The 15,485-nt window shown below is 38.7% G+C and overlaps 1 non-coding gene and 1 pseudogene across 1 annotated transcript; one reads left to right on the forward strand and one right to left on the reverse strand.

The window, feature by feature from the left end:
- The first annotated feature begins 2,263 nt into the window (after positions 1–2,263).
- LOC131166495 (uncharacterized) lies at positions 2,264–11,814 on the forward strand (annotated as a pseudogene).
- LOC131167208 (small nucleolar RNA R71) lies at positions 6,919–7,025 on the reverse strand. Its single transcript, XR_009140064.1, has one exon. It is a non-coding gene; the product is annotated as a small nucleolar RNA R71 (small nucleolar RNA).
- Positions 11,815–15,485: the final 3,671 nt, after the last annotated feature.

Consider the following 15,485-nt stretch of genomic DNA (forward strand, 5'->3'; position numbering starts at 1 on the left):
TCATTTAAATGATAAAATGTGTTGAGAATGCTGATATTGAAATGTGAATATGTGAAATGAAAATATTGCAATGTTAATTCTACAATATGAAAATGAGAAATGTGGAAATACGTGAAATATGAATGATAAAATGCCAATACCGCATAATGATTGCGGGTATGTGGTGGTAAAACCTATTGGATGGTTATGATATTGAGCACGGTACCGTTGCGAGTGGTGTTAGTGTAACCACACGGACTCTTGGAGCGTGTGGCGTGACAGTCGACTGTGCCATTGTGTAGGGTTGTTGGGCCCCCTGAGTCTGGATCAGGGTTATAGGCCGGCCAGTTGTACTATAGACGCAATATGTGATATGATATTTGATATAACCGGGTCGGCCAACCGCGGTTAGATCTAGCCTTTGGGCCGCACAACCGTGACCATAGGGGGAAGCATGGGGTGTATAGAAAGATTCTCAGGGTGGCCATGAGTTACAAATGCGATGTTGGTATTTGATACCGAGGATACTCATGATCCGGAAAGTAAAGTGGAAATGAAAAGTGAAAGAATGATAAAATTGACTAAAATGATAAATGAAATAAAGAATGGAAATTGAGAAATAAAGAATGATAAAATTGAGAAAAGGAACCGCGTGAGTTAATAATATAAATAATTGATGCGAAGTGAAACTCTCCGCTTCAGAGCTTACCAAGTAAGGTGAGTGCCCTGATCGGTATCAGATATGACCATACCCAGCTGCATAACGTGTTAGGGTAGAGTGAAGCTACCTGTATGGGCGGGTAATCTTCCCTATTCTTATGAACTTTGCGGGTTAATATGTGTTGGAAATCATTGAATTTGAGAAATGATGTTAAAGCTTATAAAAGAAAAACTTGTGTTGTATATCTATACGATTATGTGAATGTGCATATCAGTGTATTTTCCTAGATGAAACGATGGTTTGAAAAGTAAAGTGTATTATAACTAAACTCATATGGCCACACCCTGTAAATAATTTATTCCTTCTTACTGAGATGTGCCTCACCCAAATTATCTAAATTTTTCAGGGGACAGAGATAGATCAGGTGATAGAGCTCCGTGATCATAGGGAGCTGGGACCCCGATATAGAGGGTGAGTTGGGACTAGGGAGGTGTGATTCCCTAGGGTTGTGTTGTTTTTGGATATGAGATAGTATTGTGTATTTATGTGTATATTGATACTCTAGGTATTGTATTCTGACACATATGTATATATTGTCTTCCGCTGTTATGTTGTATAATAAAATAACTTTTTATCCGGTACCCAATGTGGGTCGGGTCGTGTGAATGATAGTAGGATTGTTGACGTGACCAATTTATCGGTGTTGTGGATGACGTGTAATTATTTATTATTGAGAAAAAAAAATTGTACGAAAATTGGGGCGTCACATTTTGGTATCAGAGTCTAGGTTGATAGGTTCTGTAGACTTTAGTAGACGGTGGAATACAATACCAGAATATAGGAGTGAATTTTGAGGAAAGTAGGTGATGGGTAGATTGAAATGTGAGTTAGTGATTGTTTGAGGATGAGGTGAGAATTTAGGGTTCGATCTTGCGTCCTAGAGACAGGGGTACCGGGGTTGTTTATATGTTTTTCCCGAGGTGATGATTTTAGGAAAACCATGGATACTACCGCTAGATTTTGTTTCTGAGTGGTAGGACTGAATCTTAAATGGGGATTAAGGTGTGGATAGAAGAATAATTTATAAGTTATTGTAGTGTATGGGTTGTGTGATAGTGATTGTATGCTGAGATTAGTTGTTTCCTTTGCAGGATGGATTTGGGGAATAGTAACACAAATGCGGGAGGTGATGGAGCAGGACCTTCTAGTATGGGTGGTGCAGACCCTGATGCAGTGTTACGTAGCGTCACTCAGCAGGTGATGGCTGAGATGGCCAGGAGGTCGAGGGAGCGGAGCTGCACGATCGAGCAGTTCACACGTATGCGACCCCCTTTTTTTGCTGAAGGAGCGGACCCACTAGTAGCAGAGAACTGGGTTCAGGACATAGAGGACATACTGGCAGTCCTCTCATGTACACACGAGCAGAGGGTATTATTTGCCACATTTAAATTGACCGAGGAGGCAAAACACTGATGGAGGTCAGTGAGAGTATTGGAGGAGTAGAGGCCTGACCCTGTAGCGATGACGTGGAGTCGCTTTAGGGAAATTTTCTTCGAGTAGTACTTTCCCGCTACAGTCAGGAGTGTGAAGGTGTCGGAGTTTCTATATCTGACACAGGGGTCTATGACGATGCAGCAGTATGTAGCGAGGTTTGTTCAGCTGTCCCACTTCGCACAGTATATGGTGCCAAATGAGGAGAGGAAGGCAAGGAAGTTTGAGGAGGGTTTGAGGCAAAACCTGTATGAGCAGGTGGTAGGTTTCAGAGCTTAGACCTTCTCGGAGATAGTAGACAGAGTTGCGGTAATTGAGAGCAACATACAGAGAGGCGCAGTAGCCTAGAGCTAGAGGAAGAGGCCCGTGCCTTCTAACTTTCAGGCAGGGCCTAGTCGAGGGCCGTGGAGGAGATATAATATTAGAGGAGGACGACGACAGGGAGGAGGAGAGTGAGTAGTACAGGGCAGACAGATGCTCCCTCTATGTCCTAAATATTTGAAGAGACACTTAGGAGAGTGCCGAGCGAGAGAGGTTGTTTGCTATTAGTGTCATTAGCCTGGGCATATCGCGAGAAAATGCCAGGCACCACCAGTGGTAGCAGCTGCTCCTCAACCATACAAAAGAGGCTATGAGGCACCTCGAGATGGACAGTAGAGGAATACTGCTCTAGCACAAGTGTATGCACTGACGCTAGAAGATGTTGAGGCGGCAGGAAATGTGGTGACAGGTACGGTTTCAATACTGTCATTTAAAGCTACTATTTTGTTTGATTTTGGGGTGACACATTCGTATATCGCCCAGGATTATGTTAAATTGTGTAGGTTTGAGCCTCAGCAGTTAGAAATTAGTTTGTCTATTACTATGCTGACTGGGGCTGTAGGGGTATGTAGAAAGGTACTCAGGGACTGTCCTGTGGAGATTCAGGGGAGGTCTTTGTTGGCTAATCTGGTGGTTTTAGACATGTATGGGTTTGAGGTAATCTTGGGTATAGATTGGCTAGCCGCCCACTATGCTAGCATTGATTGCCATCAGAAAGTGGTAGTATTCAGACCTCTATGGCTCTATGGCTCGATGAGGTTGTGCATCAACTATCGAGAAATAAATAAAGTAACTATCAAGAATAAATACCCGCTCCCGCGTATCGATGATTTGTTTGATCAGTTATAGGGGACACAGATCTTTTCGAAGATAGATTTACGCTCTGGGTACCATCAGGTGAAAGTCAGGGCGGAAGATTCCAAAGACGGCATTTAGAACACGGTATGGTCACTATGAATTTCTAGTTATGCCGGTTGGGTTGACGAATGCTCCTGTAATGTTTATGGATCTGATGAACAGGGTTTTTCACCAGTACTTGGATTAGTTTGTGGTAGTATTTATCAATGATATACTAGTGTATTCGAAGAGCCCAGAGGAGCATGAGGAGCGTCTGAGTGTAGTGCTTCAGGTATTGCGAGAGAATAAGCTTTATGTGAAGTTCAAGAAGTGTGAGTTCTGGCTGGAACAAGTTACCTTCTTTGGACATGTTATATCCAGGGGTGGTATTTTTGTTGATTCAAGTAAAATTGAGGCGGTAGTAGACTGGGCACGACCAAAAAACGTGCATGAGATCAGGAGTTTCCTGGGATTGGCCGGGTACTACCGTAGGTTTGTTGAGGGCTTCTCTAGATTGTCAGGCCCACTTACCCAGTTGACCAGGAAATGAGTGAAGTTTGAGTGGTCCAATGAATGTGAACAAAGCTTCCAGGAGTTGAAGCAGCGACTCATCACTGCGCCTGCGTTGACAATTCATTTGGGAGAAGAGGGTTTTGTAATTTACAGTGATGCGTCCCATAAGGGGCTCGGATGCGTGTCGATGCAGTGGGGGAGAGTGATAGCCTATGCCTCCCAACAGTTGAAAGAATGTGAGAAGAACTACCCTACCCACGATCTAGAGTTGGCGGCGGTTGTTTATGCGCTGAAGATTTGGAGACACTATCTATATGGGGGTAGGTGTGAGATATTTACTGACCATAAGAGTAAAGTATTTATTCACACAGAAGGAATTGAATATGAGACAGAGGAGATGGCTGAAGCTAATAAAGGATTACGACTGTACTATCAGCTATCACCCGAGAAAGGCTAATGTGGTTGCTGATATTTTGAGTCGGAAATCAATGGATTCATCTGTATCTGCAGTGGAGATTCAGCATCCGATTCAGATGCATCTAGAGAGGCTCAGTGTGGAGCTGGTAGAGGGCGATCACCAGACGTTCATTGCTGAATTGGTTTTACAACCTACTCTACAGGAGAGGATTAAAGTAGCCCAGAGGAATGATGCAGAATTAGAAGAGCTTGTGGGAAAGGTACAGGATGGTCAGGAACCAGAGTTCAGCATTTTAGATGATGGAGTCTTGAGGTTCCGTACCAGGTTATGCGTTCCTGCAGATCTTGAGATTAAGAAAGTCATTCTGGAGAAAGCACATTGGTCCCTATATACTGTACATCCAGGTAGCTGATAATAGTCTAAAAATTCAGTATTTTTATACACTTTATAAGACTTTATTACACTTCCATTATATTAATACTCATACTTTTGGTCAAAGTAGAAACTCATGTCACAACTTTGATTTGTATTGACTTTAATTGTAAAAATAAGACTATGCATACATGTTTAGGTTGTCTTGAGTATTATTCATAAAGTATAGTATTTATGTAGTGTATTTGTTGTGTGCAAATGGAAAAAAATGTGTGAATGAAAAGCCAACAATATCAGCTTGCTTACCTACAACACAGCAGTCAATAGTTTGAACATATATGAAGTTGTAGATCTCCAAATGAGCTGATATTTTATATATAGAAAGACAAGACATATATCTACAACTTTTGTCTTTTTAATAAATTCAAATTCGGTGTGCATGTAGGTGAAATATAGCAATCAATCTGGGTGAAGACAAGTCAACAATGCTGGTTGCGTATAGATTGCTATTTTCGACATAGCTGGAGCTAAAAACCTTGAATGAATATGAAATTTTATATATGAATGCCCAAGACATTGGGTTACAACTTTCATGTTTTGACTAGCTCCCAATTTTATGTGTAAATGTGTACAAATGGAGCAATCTTGTGAAAGTTGATAAAATTTCAGCTTGTGTTCAAACTTGTGTTCACACTTGCATAAGGTGCTTGTGGTGCCTATAAAAGGAAACCTTGAGAGAGCTCTAGGGACACGAAATTCTGACCATTATTCTCCCAAAAATTGTTGAAGAACTTCTCTCTCAAGTTTGTGAGATGAATTGTAAGTTAGGCTAGAGTTCTTAACAAGGCTAGAGATGAACTTCTATGTGTAGTATTTCTATTTCTCTGTTTTGATTCAAATTGAAGTTTAATAAATGTAATCTTTTTTTTTATGCATGAAGCTCTTTATCATTTTTAGTTTCAATTAAACCAAAGATTATGGTTTTCAAGTTCGTATAAATTTAGTCATGCTTTCTTTATGCGATTTCTTTTTAATCATAGTTTTATTTTATGGGTTGATCTTTTACTGCAATATTGTCAGTAGATATATTGTCGATTTTGGATAACCTCTAAGATAACATCTTCTTGTTCTCAAGAAAAAAAAAGAGTCTTATGCATATTAAATACATTTTCTGATCATTTGTTCTTCAAAGAAATACTTTCCGATTGATGGTTTGGGACGTGAAACTTTCAGTTGAGTTATAAAATTGAATCAAAATAGGAAATAGATTTACAAAGCATAGAAGGGATTCTCAACGCCTTGTTATCCTTAATACTTGATTCTCTTCAACTTATTTTGTTGTAAATGCTTCCTTGTGGGATCGACACCTCAATCTATACTTCAATAACCGCTAGTATATTTTGAGCGTAATCAAAATTTGGCACCGTTGCTGGGGAAGCCATATCAACAAGAAAGGTTTGTACTTCAAAGGTAAAGTTTTTTTTTTTTATTTTCTTTTAATGGAAGGCTGAGCCTCCTAATTTTACTTGTAAGTTATCACGTCTCTTATTTTTCCATTGTTAATATTAATCTTATGGACGGATAAGCCACCTATTTCTTATTATTGTTATTATTATTGTGTGGTCGGCTGAGCCGCCTTTTATTATTTTTCTTTTCTCTTTTATGGATGGCTATGCCTCCTAGTTTCATTTTAATCTCTTGTTAAAGTCCTTTCTAATAGATTTTTTTTTTATTTTCTTTATATTTTATGTTCTAAAAAAAAAGAAAAAGAAAAATAAAAGAAGAAGAAGGAATTTCCCTTTGTTTTGGGTGTATGTTTTGGCAGAGAACTGAGCGTGGAAGACTTGCGAGAAGAGTTGAAATTGAGCAGTGACCAAGCCCCACTGCTAGTGAGACCTCATCTGATTCTTGGTCAAGCATAACATTGTCTAACACACCCGCTACCATGAATCAACTTGAGCCTAATCCTGCACAGTCCTTGAAGGACTACTTGCATCCAACCCGTACAGCCACTCCATTATGTATTATGTTTCCTGCAAACACTCCACAACTAGATTTCAAACCGAGCATGATCCAACTCCTACCCACCTTTCATGGATTAGAAAGTGAAAATTCATATGTACATGTTAGGGAATTTGAGGAGGTAGTGGCCACTTTTTATAGTCAACCAAATACCATAGATTCTATTAGACTAAAATTTTTCCCATTCTCTCTAAAAGATAGAGCAAAGAGTTGGTTATACTCTCTGAGACCGAGATCCATAGGTACATGGGCGGAAATGACTGAAGCTTTCTTTAATAAATATTTCCCGCACCATAAGACCAATAATTTGAAAAGACAGATCTCAACCTTTGCCCAAAAAGATAGTGAAACCCTATACCAAGCATGGGAAAGGTTTAAAGAATTGTTAAATTTGTGCCCACACCATGGGTATGAGAATTGGTGCCTAGTTAGCTGTTTTTATAAAGGACTCACAATTAGGGAGCGCCAATTTGTGGAGATGATGTGCAATGGAGAGTTTCTCCAAAAAGATCCTGATGAAGTAATTGAATTCTTGAATGACCTAGCCGAGAAAACTCACACCTGGACTGGACCCAGTGCTACTGATAACACCAATAGGTCAAAAGCTAGTGGTGTCTACCATCTATGAGAAGAAGATCACCTCAAGGCCTAATTGAATCTTGTCACAAAGAAACTTGAAGCCTTGGAAAGTAGAGATAGTCGGCCCATCCAAACAGTCGCTAGAGTGGAATCTCAAGTCACTTGCTTTGTCTGTGGAGAAGTGGACCACCAAGCTCAGGAATGTCCCACCTATGGAGAGATGCGAGGTATGTATGAAGAACAATGTAATGCACTTGGAATGTTTCAAAAGTCATACTCTCCATATTCCAACACTTACAACCCTAGCTGGAGAAACCATCCCAATTTTAGTTGGAAGTCTGAATCCAATCAGTCTGTACCATCCAACCACAACAATTGGAAACCTGAGGCACCATCACAACGATCTTATCCTCCACCTCAATACAATGCTCCACCTACATGATCTTCTTTGGAAGACACTTTACATGCATTTATGGAGGCACAGAATAAAACTAACAAAAAATTTGAATCTGTCCTGACACAGGTGGTGGAAGAAAACAAGGAGATAAAAATTCAAATCACTAGATTAACTAGTTCTCTAACAATCCAAGAGCGAGATAAATTTCCTTTGCAACCTCAGTCAAATCCAAAAGGGCAACATACGGCTGAAACTTCAATCAAAGAGGAGCAGAATATTAAAGGGGTCAATGCCATTATGACTCGAAGTGGTAAAACTTTAGACGGATCAACTCTACCAAACAACAAAAGCACTACTCTTGGAGATGCCTCTCCACTAGAGCCTGAGAAGAAGTCTCAAGTACTGGTTCCATTTCCCCAAGCTCTTCGAACGGGAAAATTACCGGAAAATCAAGGTGAGATTCTTGAACACCTCACACAAGATAAAGTAAACCTGCCTTTGTTACATGTGATCAAACAAGTACCAGCTTATGCAAAGGTAATCAAGGATTTGTGCACCATGAAGAAAAAGCACAATGTCAAGAAGACGGCATTCTTGACCGAGCAGGTAAGCGCGGTGATTGAGCAGATAACTCCACCAAAATACAAAGATACAAGATGTCCCACAATCACCTGCCACATAGGGACAAACGAGTTTAGCCAAGCTCTACTAGATCTGGGTGCAAGCGTCAATTTAATGCCTTACTCAGTGTACCTACACCCCGGACTTGGAGAGATTAAGCCCACTTCTATGGTATTGCAACTGGCAGATCGTTCTGTGCGACGACCAAGGGGGATAGTGGAAGATGTTTTGCTCCAAGTTGATAAATTCTACTATCCCGTTGACTTTTTGGTCCTGGATACCCAATCAGGGGTTGACATGGAGTCAAAAATCCCGTTGATCTTAGGAAGACCATTCTTGGCTACTGCAAATGCTTTGATCAATTGTAGGAATGGCCTCATGAAGCTGTCATTTGGGAACATGACTCTTGAAGTTAATGTTTTCAATGTTGGAAAGCAACCATGAGACGAGGATGAGTGCTATCAAACATACCTGATAGACACACTTGTTCAAGAGGAAGTACACTTGCATAAAGATTTTGAATCCTTAGATTACCTCCTCCATAACTCCAACTTTGATCCATTGCTATTTCCTGTAAATACTATTAATATTTCTGCTGATTTTGATGAAAAACAGGATAAGCAATTGAAATATTGGCAACCACGCTTTGAAGAGTTGCCAAGTGATAGAGAAAAGCTGAAACCCTCGACCTTGGAAGCACCAAAATTTGAACTTTCCTCACTGCCCAAAGGTTTGAAGCATACATTCTTAGGAGCAGGTGATACTTTTCCTGTCATTATTTCTTCTGAACTTAGTGCTGAACCGGATGAAAAATTGATAAATTTGTTAAAAGAACATAAATCTGCACTAGGTTGGGTCATAACTGACATTAAAGGTATTTCCCCACTAATATGTTCCCATAAGATCCATTTAGAGGAAGGAGCTCAACCGTGTAGAGACCCCCAAAGAAGACTTAATCCTACAATGAAAGAAGTTGTTAAGAAAGAAGTCTTAAAATTATTAGAGGCTGGTATAATCTATCCAATATCTCATAGTTAATGGGTGAGTCCAACACAGGTAGTTCCTAAGAAATCAGGGGTGACTGTGGTGGAAAATGAGGATGGAGTATCTATTCCAACTAGGGTAGTGACTGGGTGGCAAATGTGCATCGACTATAGAAAATTAAATTCTGCCACCCGGAAAGACCACTTTCCATTGCCTTTTATTGACCAAATCTTAGAGCGAGTAGCTGGTCATCCCTTCTATTGCTTTCTTGATGGATATTCAGGATATTATCAAATAGAGATAGCTAGAGAAGATCAGGATAAGACCACTTTTACATGTCATTTTGGTACTTTTGCTTTTCGTAGGATGCCATTTGGTTTATGTAATGCGCCTGCTACTTTTCAGCATTGTAGGATGAGCATATTTTCTGATATGGTTGAAAAATGCATGGAAATTTTTATGGATGACTTGACTATTTTTGGTAATTCCTTTGACTCATGTCTGCTTAACTTAAAAGCTGTTTTAAGTAGGTGTGAAGAAAAAGGACTTGTGTTGAACTGGGAAAAATGTCATTTCATGGTGCCTTCAGGGATCGTCTTAGGGCACATTGTGTCTAAAAAAGGTATAGAGGTTGACAAGGCCAAAATCGAATTAATCTCTTAACTACCTTCTCCTAAGACGGTAAGAGATGTCCGATCATTTTTGGGACATGCTGGCTTCTACAGGAGGTTTATACAAAATTTCTCCACTATTTCACGACCATTGTGTAACCTCTTGTTGAAAGATGTGGAGTTCAACTGGACTTCAGAGTGCGAAGAAGCATTTCGAATGCTCGTTGGCAAACTCACCACTGCTCCTATCATACAGTCGCCAGATTGGACCTTGCCATTTGAAATAATGTGTGACGCTAACAATTATGCTATTGGAGCTGTCCTAGGGCAATGAAGGGAGGGGAAGCCTTTTGTTGTTTATTACGCTAGTCGAACCTTAAATAGTGTTCAAATAAATTATTCTACTACTGAAAATGAACTACTAGCAGTTGTTTTTGCTTTAGAAAAATTCCGTTCATATTTGATTGGTTCACCTATTACAGTGTTTACCGACCATTCAGCCCTTAAGTACCTTCTATCTAAGAAGGATGCCAAGGCTCGTTTGATTAGGTGGATTTTACTCTTGCAGGAATTTGATCTTACAATCAAGGATAAGAAAGGTGTGGAAAATGTCGTGGCTAATTATTTATCTCGCCTAGAGTTCAATGACTCTACTGAAGGACCACCCATTCGAGATGACTTCCCTGATGAACACCTATTTGCCATTAGCCAAATGCCATGGTATGCTCACATTGTCAACTACTTGGTTTCTGGTGAAATTCCATCCAACTGGAGCACACAAGATAAACGTAAGTTCTTGGTCGAGGTAAGAAATTTTTATTGGGATGATCCTTATTTGTTTAAGTATTGCCCTGACCAAATCATGAGAAGATGCATTCCAGAAACTAAGGTAATGAGTGTCTTGAACTTTTTTCATTCAGAGGCTTGTGGTGGTCATTTTTCTATGAAAAAGACTGTTGCAAAAATTTTACAGTGTGGTCTTTATTGGCCCACTTTGTTCAAAGATACTAATGCTTTTTGTCGTTCTTGTGAAAAATGCCAGAAGTTGGGAGCACTAACCCGACGTCACATGATGCCCCTTAACCCTATTCTTGTCATTGAAATATTCGATTGTTGGGGTATTGATTTTATGGGTCCTTTTCCTTCTTCTTTTGGCTATCTTTATATTCTTCTTGCTGTTGACTACATGTCCAAATGGATTGAGGCCGTGCCTTGTCGTACTAACGATAACACTGTTGTGATCAAATTTTTGAAAGAGAATGTATTGTCTAGGTATGGTACGCCACGTGTCATCATCGGTGACCAAGGGGCACATTTCTGTAATCGTTCCTTTTAAGCTTTGATGCATAGGTATGGAGTTGTTCATAAGGTCTCCACCGCATATCATCCACAAACCAATGGACAAGCTGAGCTAGCAAATCGTGAAGTCAAGCAGATTTTGGAAAAAACTGTTCAACCAAACCGGAAAGGTTGGTCTTTACGCCTATCTGATGCATTATGGGCTTATCGCACTGCTTACAAGACTATTCTTGGAATGTCTCCGTATCGACTTGTCTATGGGAAAGCGTGTCATCTACCTGTTGAACTGGAGCATTAAGCTTATTGGACTGTTAAAGCCCTTAATTTTGATATTAGTGTTGCAAGTCTTCGAAGGAAGTTACAATTGTCAGAAATAGAAGAGTTGAGGAACGATGCGTATGACAACTCTAGGATTTACAAAGCTAAACTGAAAGCGGCTCATGATAAGCAGATCCTAAGGAAATGTTTTGAGCCAAAGCAACGGGTGCATCTATATGATTCTCATTTGCATCTCCATCCTGGAAAGTTGAGATCCCGCTGGACCGGTCCATTTTTGGTGAAACAAGTATTTCCCAACGGTGCTATTGAAATTGAAGATCCAAAAGATGGGAGAATTTTCAAAGTTAATGGACAACGGTTGAAGCATTTCATGGAGTGCGTAGACAAACCTGAGGAGATCACTTTGGTGGCTCCTGTCTACCTTAATTAATCAGGTTTTATCTTTCTATACTATAGTTTTTATTTTTTATTTTTTTTATTATTATTATTTTATTTTATTTTTTCGTTTTTTTTTTCCTTTTGTGTGTGTGTGTGTGTGTGTGTTTTTTTTTTTTTAGTTCCTCTAGTATCTCCTTGCATGTCTAGTTCTTATACAACACCATTGCTATATTTGGTGACAGTGAGGACACTTTCAAATTTAGGTTGGGGGTGGTGGCATATTCATGCACATTTGCACATTTGCACTTATAATTTTGGTAATTCTTGTGTAAACAAGTGTACATTGCTTGTTTGAACGGATTGACTTGGAATCTTAGCAGTTCTATTTATGTGTTTTAGTCAAAATATTTGGTTTTTCTCACATTTTCTATCTTGATTATTAGAGAATAGCTTCTAAAAATTTTATCTGCACATTGCTAGGTCATATGGTAAGATGGATGGTCAATGTATATAGCTGAGAAAATTACCATGGTTAAGTTTATTTTCCTTTTAAACTCACACATCTTTGGTGAATGAGTGGAGAGGATGAGAAAACAGTTTATGAACTTTCATTGATTTGTTGGATTGGTTAATTGCTGCTAGGAACGTCAATACGTGATACTCACATGCCCAGGGATTATATTTGTCAAAATGAGGATTTGTTTTATTGATGAGCCTAGATAACATGAATATTCTCTATCCTTGAGAATATCATGGTAAGAATTGTTAATTTATTTTGGATGTATTTGTTCTTCTAGTGAAAAAAAAAAAAAAACATATAAAAAAAAAATAGTTGAAAAAAAGAAAAAAAAAGGGATGTTTATTGAGATCAATAAAGTCTTCCATCATTTATAGACGACGATCTTTGTTTTCTCTTTCCTTGTAAATAATTTTCTCACTAGGCTCTCTTACTTGTATTATTCTCATAATGACCTATTGAAATCCTGAAGCTATAGTAGTAAAATGGGTGAGTTCTTAGCAGTTAGTTTTCCTATCTTCTTATCAATGTTAGTTTATTCGTCTGTCCTTAAATGTAACCTTTTCTAGTGTGTTTGTCTGATTTTCAACTCCATGAGTGAACATCTAACCCCGCAAATTAATATTTGTACCTATGAGGATATGGAGTTGAGACTTTTCCATGGTTAATTTTTCAAAGTTATATGTATTATGGTATGTGGTAAGAGGAGTTTGGGCCTAGTACACACACACAATTTTAGAAGTTGTGATCGAAATAATCTTTTTAGCACTTGTGATCTTACCGATAATTTGATTCAAAATACTTCTATAGTTTTGCTTATTTTATTTCAATCTTATCATTGTGTTGTGTATCATGTTTACGCTTGAATTGCTAGGGACTAGCAATAAGCTGGTTGGGGGTTGTGATAATAGTCTAAAAATTCAGTATTTTTATACACTTCATAAGACTTTATTACACTTCCACTATATTAATACTCATACTTTTGGTCAAAGTAGAAACTCATGTCACAACTTTGATTTGTATGGACTTTAATTGTAAAAATAAGACTATGCATACATGTTTAGGTTGTCTTGAGTATTATTCATAAAGTATAGTATTTATGTAGTGTATTTGTTGTGTGCAAATGGAAAAAAAATGTGTGAATGAAAAGCTAACAATTTCAGCTTGTTTACCTACTGCACAGCAGTCAATAGTTTGAACATATATGAAGTTATAGATCTCCAAATGAGCTAATATTTTATATATAGAAATAAAAGACATATATATACAACTTTTATCTTTTTAATAAATTCAAATTCGGTGTGTATGTAGGTGAAATATGGCAATCAATCTGGGTGAAGACAAGTCAACAATGCTGGCTGTGTACAGATTGCTATTTTGGACATAGCTGGAGCTTCAAACCTTGAATGAAGATGAAATTTTATATTTGAATGCCCAGGACATTGGGTTACAACTTTCATGTTTTGACTAGCTCCCAATTCCATGTGTAAATGGGTACAAATGGAGCAATCTCGTGGAAGTTGATAAAATTTTAGCTTGTGTTCAAACTTGTGTTCACACTTGCATAAGGTGCTTGTGATGCCTATAAAAGGAAACCTTGAGAGAGCTCTAGGGACACGAAATTCTAACCATTATTCTCCCAAAAATTGTTGAATAACTTCTCTCTCAAATTTGTGAGATGAATTGTAAGTTAGGCTAGAGTTCTTAACAAGGCTAGAGATGAACTTCTATGTGTAGTATTTCTACTTCTCTGTTTTGATTCATATTGAAGTTTAATAAATGTAATCTTTTTTTTATGCATGAAGCTCTTTATCATTTTTAATTTCAATTAAACCAAAGATTATGGTTTTCAAGTTCGTATAAATTTAGTCATGCTTTCTTTATGCGATTTCTTTTAAATTATAGTTTAATTTTATAGGTTGATCTTTTACTGCAATATTGTCAGTAGATATATTGTTGATTTTGGATAACCTCTAAGATAACATCTTCTTGTTCTCAAGAAAAAAAAGAGTTTTATGCATATTAAATACATTTTCTGATCATTTTTTCTTCAAAGAAATACTTTCCGATTGATGGTTTGGGACGTGAAACTTTCAGTTGAAGTATAAAATTGAATCAAAATAGGAAATAGATTTATGAAGCATAGAAGGGATTCTCAACGCCTTGTTATCCTTAATACTTGATTCTCTTCAACTTATTTTGTTGTGAACACTTCCTCGTGGGATCGACACCTCAATCTATACTTCAATAACCGCTAGTATATTTTGAGCGTAATCAGTAGCACTAAAATGTACAGGGATCTTTGAGAGTCATTTTGGTGGAGCAACATGAAAAGGGAGATAGCTCAGTATGTGGATCAGTGTTTGACGTGCCAGCAAGTGAAGGCTAAGCATCAGAGATCGGTGGGATCATTGTTGCCACTTCACATTCTTGAGTGGAAGTGGGAGTATATAGCGATGGATTTCGTCTCAGGATTGCCGCCGACATTGCATGAACAGGACGCTATTTGGGTAGTGGTGGATCGATTGACGAAGACTGCCCACTTTTTGCCGATCAGAGTTAGCTACTCCATAGACAGATTGGCTAAGTTATACATCTAGAAGATAGTTAGACTCCACGGTGTCCCAATGTCCATAGTTTTAGATAGAGACCCATGGTTCACATCTCGTTTTTGGAAGAGTCTACAAGGGGCCATGGGTTCTCAGTTGTCATTTAGCATAGCTTTTCATCCTCAGACAGGTGGACAGATAGAGAAGACGATACATATTTTGTAGGATATGCTGCGAGTATGTGTGTCGGACTTTGTAGGTCGTTGGATGCAGTATTTGCCACTGGTTGAGTTTGCGTATAACAACAGCTACCAGGCCAACATTGGGATGGCACCGTATGAGGCGCTTTATGGCAAGAGGTGCTGATCCCCGTTGTACTGGGATGAGGTTGGAGAGAGACAGGTATTGAGGTCAGAGCAGATACAGTTGACTCAGGATAAAGTCAGACTCATCAGAGACAAGATTAGGACAGTGCAGAGTCGGCAGAAGAGTTATGATGATACTCGTCGGAGAGAATTGGAGTTTGACACAAGAGATCACGTATTCCTGAAGGTGGCACCGCTGAAAGGTATTGTAAGGTTCAAGAGGAAGGGTAAGATTAGCCCTGGGTATATTGGACCATTCGAGATTCTTGAGAAAGTGGGTCTAGTTGCCTAT

Source organism: Malania oleifera, chromosome 10, assembly GCF_029873635.1.
Source record: "Malania oleifera isolate guangnan ecotype guangnan chromosome 10, ASM2987363v1, whole genome shotgun sequence".
NCBI classification, from domain to species: domain Eukaryota; kingdom Viridiplantae; phylum Streptophyta; class Magnoliopsida; order Santalales; family Ximeniaceae; genus Malania; species Malania oleifera.